The sequence below is a fragment of the Gnatocerus cornutus genome, unplaced genomic scaffold (genome assembly GCF_029298725.1).
Source record: "Gnatocerus cornutus isolate USDA-ARS CGAHR unplaced genomic scaffold, icGnaCorn1.1 ctg00000121.1, whole genome shotgun sequence".
Taxonomy (NCBI): domain Eukaryota; kingdom Metazoa; phylum Arthropoda; class Insecta; order Coleoptera; family Tenebrionidae; genus Gnatocerus; species Gnatocerus cornutus.
In genome coordinates this window covers 176,071-181,939 of record NW_028275461.1, presented here as the reverse complement: position 1 = coordinate 181,939, position 5,869 = coordinate 176,071, and positions in this window count along the sequence as shown.

The window sequence follows — 5,869 nt, the reverse complement described above, 5'->3', positions numbered from 1 at the left end:
ATCGGCGAGAAATCGTTGTTTTGCATCGAAATATGCAGTTTTCTCTAAGAATTTTGATGATTTCGTGCAGAGTTCTGCTGTTTTCTTGCAATTCAGCCGTTGAATCTTTGTAAAAAGTCATGATTTTGTAGATTTCGTGCTCTTCTTTGCGAATTCAAGCCAGAAAACAACGAAAATCGGCGAGAAATCGTCGTTTTGCATCGAAATATGCGGTTTTCTGTAAGAATTTTGATTTCGTGCAGAATTCTGCTGTTTTCTTGCAATTCAGCCGTTGAATCTTGGTAAAAAGTCATGATTTTGTAGACTCCGTGCTCTTCTTTGCGAATTCAAGTTAGAAAACAACGAAAATCAGCGAGAAATCGTCGTTTTGCATCGAAATATGCGGTTTTCTCTAAGAATTTTGATGATTTCGTGCAGAATTCTGCTGTTTTCTTGCAATTCAGCCGTTGAATCTTGGTAAAAAGTCATGATTTTGTAGATTTCGTGCTCTTCTTTGCGAATTCAAGCCAGAAAACAACGAAAATCGGCGAGAAATCGTTGTTTTGCATCGAAATATGCGGTTTTCTGTTAGAATTTTGATGATTTCGTGCAGAATTCTGCTGTTTTCTTGCAATTCAGCCGTAGAATCTTGGTAAAAAGTGATGATTTTGTAGATTTCGTGCTCTTCTTTGCGAATTCAAGCCAGAAAACAACGAAAATCAGCGCGAAATCGTTGTTTTGCATCGAAATATGCGGTTTTCTGTAAGAATTTTGATAATTTCGTGCAGAATTCTGCGGTTTTCTTGCAATTCAGCTGTTGAATCTAGGTAAAAAGTCATGATTTTGTAGATTTCGTGCTCTTCTTTGCGAATCCAAGCCAGAATACAACGAAAATCGGCGAGAAATCGTTGTTTTGCATCGAAATATGCGGTTTTCTGTAAGAATTTTGATGATTTCGTGCAGAATTCTGCTGTTTTCTTGCAATTCAGCCGTTGAATCTTGGTAAAAAGTGATGATTTTGTAGATTTCGTGCTCTTCTTTGCGAATTCAAGCCAGAAAACAACGAAAATCGGCGAGAAATCGTCGTTTTGCATCGAAATATGCGGTTTTCTCTAAGAATTTTGATGATTTCGTGCAGAATTCTGCTGTTTTCTTGCAATTCAGCCGTTGAATCTTGGTAAAAAGTGATAATTTTGTAGATTTCGTGCTCTTCTTTGCGAATTCAAGCCAGAAAACAACGAAAATCGGCGAGAAATCGTCGTTTTGCATCGAAATATGCGGTTTTCTCTAAGAATTTTGACGATTTCGTGCAGAATTCTGCTGTTTTCTTGCAATTCAGCCGTTGAATCTTGGTAAAAAGTCATGATTTTGTAGATTTCGTGCTCTTCTTTGCGAATTCAAGCCAGAAAACAACGAAAATCGGCGAGAAATCGTCGTTTTGCATCGAAATATGCGGTTTTCTGTAAGAATTTTGATGATTTCGTGCAGAATTCTGCTGTTTTCTTGCAATTCAGCCGTTGAATCTTGGTAAAAAGTCATGATTTTGTAGACTTCGTGCTCTTCTTTGCAAATTCAAGCCAGAAAACAACGAAAATCGGCGAGAAATCGTCGTTTTGCATCGAAATATGCGGTTTTCTGTAAGAATTTTGATGATTTCGTGCAGAATTCTGCTGTTTTCTTGCAATTCAGCCGTTGAATCTTGGTAAAAAGTCATGATTTTGTAGACTTCGTGCTCTTCTTTGCAAATTCAAGCCAGAAAACAACGAAAATCGGCGAGAAATCGTCGTTTTGCATCGAAATATGCGGTTTTCTCTAAGAATTTTCATGATTTCGTGCAGAATTCTGCTGTTTTCTTGCAATTCAGCCGTTGAATCTTGGTAAAAAGTCATGATTTTGTAGATTTCGTGCTCTTCTTTGCGAATTCAAGCCAGAAAACAACGAAAATCGGCGAGAAATCGTCGTTTTGCATCGAAATATGCGATTTTCTGTAAGAATTTTGATGATTTCGTGCAGAATTCTGCTGTTTTCTTGCACTTCAGCTGTTGAATCTTGGTAAAAAGTCATGATTTTGTAGATTTCGTGCTCTTCTTTGCGAATTCAAGCCAGAAAACAACGAAAATCGGCGAGAAATAATCGTTTTGCATCGAAATATGCGGGTTTCTGTAAGAATTTTGATGATTTCGTGCAGAGTTCTGCTGTTTTCTTGCAATTCAGCCGTTGAATCTTGGTAAAAAGTCATGATTTTGTAGATTCCGTGTTCTTCTTTGCGAATTCAAGATAGAAAACAACGAAAATCAGCGAGAAATCGTTGTTTTGCATCGAAATATGCGGTTTTCTTTAAGAATTTTGATGATTTCGTGCAGAATTCTGCTGTTTTCTTGCAATTCAGCCGTTGAATCTAGGTAAAAAGTCATGATTTTGTAGATTTCGTGCTCTTCTTTGCGAATTCAAGCCAGAAAACAACGAAAATCGGCGAGAAATCGTTGTTTTGCATCGAAATATGCGGTTTTCTCTAAGAATTTTGATGATTTCGTGAAGAATTCTGCTGTTTCCTTGCAATTCAGCTGTTGAATCTTGGTATAAAGTGATGATTTTGTAGATTTCGTGCTCTTCTTTGCGAATTCAAGCCAGAAAACAACGAAAATCGGCGAGAAATCGTCGTTTTGCATCGAAATATGCGGTTTTCTCTAAGAATTTTGACGATTTCGTGCAGAATTCTGCTGTTTTCTTGCAATTCAGCCGTCGAATCTTGGTAAAAAGTCATGATTTTGTAGTTTTTGTGCTCTCCTTTGCGAATTCAAGATAGAAAACAACGAAAATCAGCGAGAAATCGTCGTTTTGCATCGAAATATGCGGTTTTCGGTAAGAATTTTGATGATTTCGTGCAGAATTCTGCTGTTTTCTTGCAATTCAGCCGTTGAATCTTGGTAAAAAGTCATGATTTTGTAGATTCCGTGCTCTTCTTTGCGAATTCAAGCCAGAAAACAACGAAAATCGGCGAGAAATCGTCGTTTTGCATCGAAATATGCGGTTTTCTGTAAGAATTTTGATGATTTCGTGCAGAATTCCGCTGTTTTCTTGCAATTCAGCCGTTGAATCTTGGTAAAAAGTCATGATTTTGTAGATTCTGTGCTCTTCTTTGCGAATTCAAGATAGAAAACAACGAAAATCAGCGAGAAATCGTCGTTTTGCATCGAAATATGCGGTTTTCTGTTAGAATTTTGATGATTTCGTGCAGAATTCTGCTGTTTTCTTGCAATTCAGCCGTTGAATCTTGGTAAAAAGTCATGATTTTGTAGATTTCGTGCTCTTCTTTGCGAATTCAAGCCAGAAAACAACGAAAATCAGCGCGAAATCGTTGTTTTGCATCGAAATATGCGGTTTCCTCTAAGAATTTTGATGATTTCGTGCAGAATTCTGCTGTTTTCTTGCAATTCAGCCGTTGAATCTTGGTAAAAAGTCTTGATTTTGTAGATTTCGTGCTCTTCTTTGCGAATTCAAGCCAGAAAACAACGAAAATCGGCGAGAAATCGTCGTTTTGCATCGAAATATGCGGTTTTCTGAAAGAATTTTGATGATTTCGTGCAGAATTCTGCTGTTTTCTTGCAATTCAGCCGTTGAATCTTGGTAAAAAGTCATGATTTTGTAGATTTCGTGCTCTTCTTTGCGAATTCAAGCCAGAAAACAACGAAAATCGGCGAGAAATCGTCGTTTTGCATCGAAATATGCGGTTTTCTCTAAGAATTTTGATGATTTCGTGCAGAATTCTGCTGTTTTCTTGCAATTCAGCCGTTGAATCTTGGTAAAAAGTGATAATTTTGTAGATTTCGTGCTCTTCTTTGCGAATTCAAGCCAGAAAACAACGAAAATCGGCGAGAAATCGTCGTTTTGCATCGAAATATGCGGTTTTCTCTAAGAATTTTGACGATTTCGTGCAGAATTCTGCTGTTTTCTTGCAATTCAGCTGTTGAATCTAGGTAAAAAGTCATGATTTTGTAGATTTCGTGCTCTTCTTGGCGAATTCAAGATAGTAAACAACGAAAATCGGCGAGAAATCGTTGTTTTGCATCGAAATATGCAGTTTTCTCTAAGAATTTTGATGATTTCGTGCAGAGTTCTGCTGTTTTCTTGCAATTCAGCCGTTGAATCTTTGTAAAAAGTCATGATTTTGTAGATTTCGTGCTCTTCTTTGCGAATTCAAGCCAGAAAACAACGAAAATCGGCGAGAAATCGTCGTTTTGCATCGAAATATGCGGTTTTCTGTAAGAATTTTGATTTCGTGCAGAATTCTGCTGTTTTCTTGCAATTCAGCCGTTGAATCTTGGTAAAAAGTCATGATTTTGTAGACTCCGTGCTCTTCTTTGCGAATTCAAGTTAGAAAACAACGAAAATCAGCGAGAAATCGTCGTTTTGCATCGAAATATGCGGTTTTCTCTAAGAATTTTGATGATTTCGTGCAGAATTCTGCTGTTTTCTTGCAATTCAGCCGTTGAATCTTGGTAAAAAGTCATGATTTTGTAGATTTCGTGCTCTTCTTTGCGAATTCAAGCCAGAAAACAACGAAAATCGGCGAGAAATCGTTGTTTTGCATCGAAATATGCGGTTTTCTGTTAGAATTTTGATGATTTCGTGCAGAATTCTGCTGTTTTCTTGCAATTCAGCCGTAGAATCTTGGTAAAAAGTGATGATTTTGTAGATTTCGTGCTCTTCTTTGCGAATTCAAGCCAGAAAACAACGAAAATCAGCGCGAAATCGTTGTTTTGCATCGAAATATGCGGTTTTCTGTAAGAATTTTGATAATTTCGTGCAGAATTCTGCGGTTTTCTTGCAATTCAGCTGTTGAATCTAGGTAAAAAGTCATGATTTTGTAGATTTCGTGCTCTTCTTTGCGAATCCAAGCCAGAATACAACGAAAATCGGCGAGAAATCGTTGTTTTGCATCGAAATATGCGGTTTTCTGTAAGAATTTTGATGATTTCGTGCAGAATTCTGCTGTTTTCTTGCAATTCAGCCGTTGAATCTTGGTAAAAAGTGATGATTTTGTAGATTTCGTGCTCTTCTTTGCGAATTCAAGCCAGAAAACAACGAAAATCGGCGAGAAATCGTCGTTTTGCATCGAAATATGCGGTTTTCTCTAAGAATTTTGATGATTTCGTGCAGAATTCTGCTGTTTTCTTGCAATTCAGCCGTTGAATCTTGGTAAAAAGTGATAATTTTGTAGATTTCGTGCTCTTCTTTGCGAATTCAAGCCAGAAAACAACGAAAATCGGCGAGAAATCGTCGTTTTGCATCGAAATATGCGGTTTTCTCTAAGAATTTTGACGATTTCGTGCAGAATTCTGCTGTTTTCTTGCAATTCAGCTGTTGAATCTAGGTAAAAAGTCATGATTTTGTAGATTTCGTGCTCTTCTTGGCGAATTCAAGATAGTAAACAACGAAAATCGGCGAGAAATCGTTGTTTTGCATCGAAATATGCAGTTTTCTCTAAGAATTTTGATGATTTCGTGCAGAATTCTGCTGTTTTCTTGCAATTCAGCCGTTGAATCTTGGTAAAAAGTGATGATTTTGTAGATTTCGTGCTCTTCTTTGCGAATTCAAGCCAGAAAACAACGAAAATCGGCGAGAAATCGTCGTTTTGCATCGAAATATGCGGTTTTCTGTAAGAATTTTGATGATTTCGTGCAGAATTCTGCTGTTTTCTTGCAATTCAGCCGTTGAATCTTGGTAAAAAGGCATGATTTTGTAGATTTCGTGCTCTTCTTTGCGAATTCAAGCCAGAAAACAACGAAAATCGGCTAGAAATCGTTGTTTTGCATCGAAATATGCGGTTTTCTGTTAGAATTTTGATGATTTCGTGCAGAATTCTGCTGTTTTCTTGCAATTCAGCCGT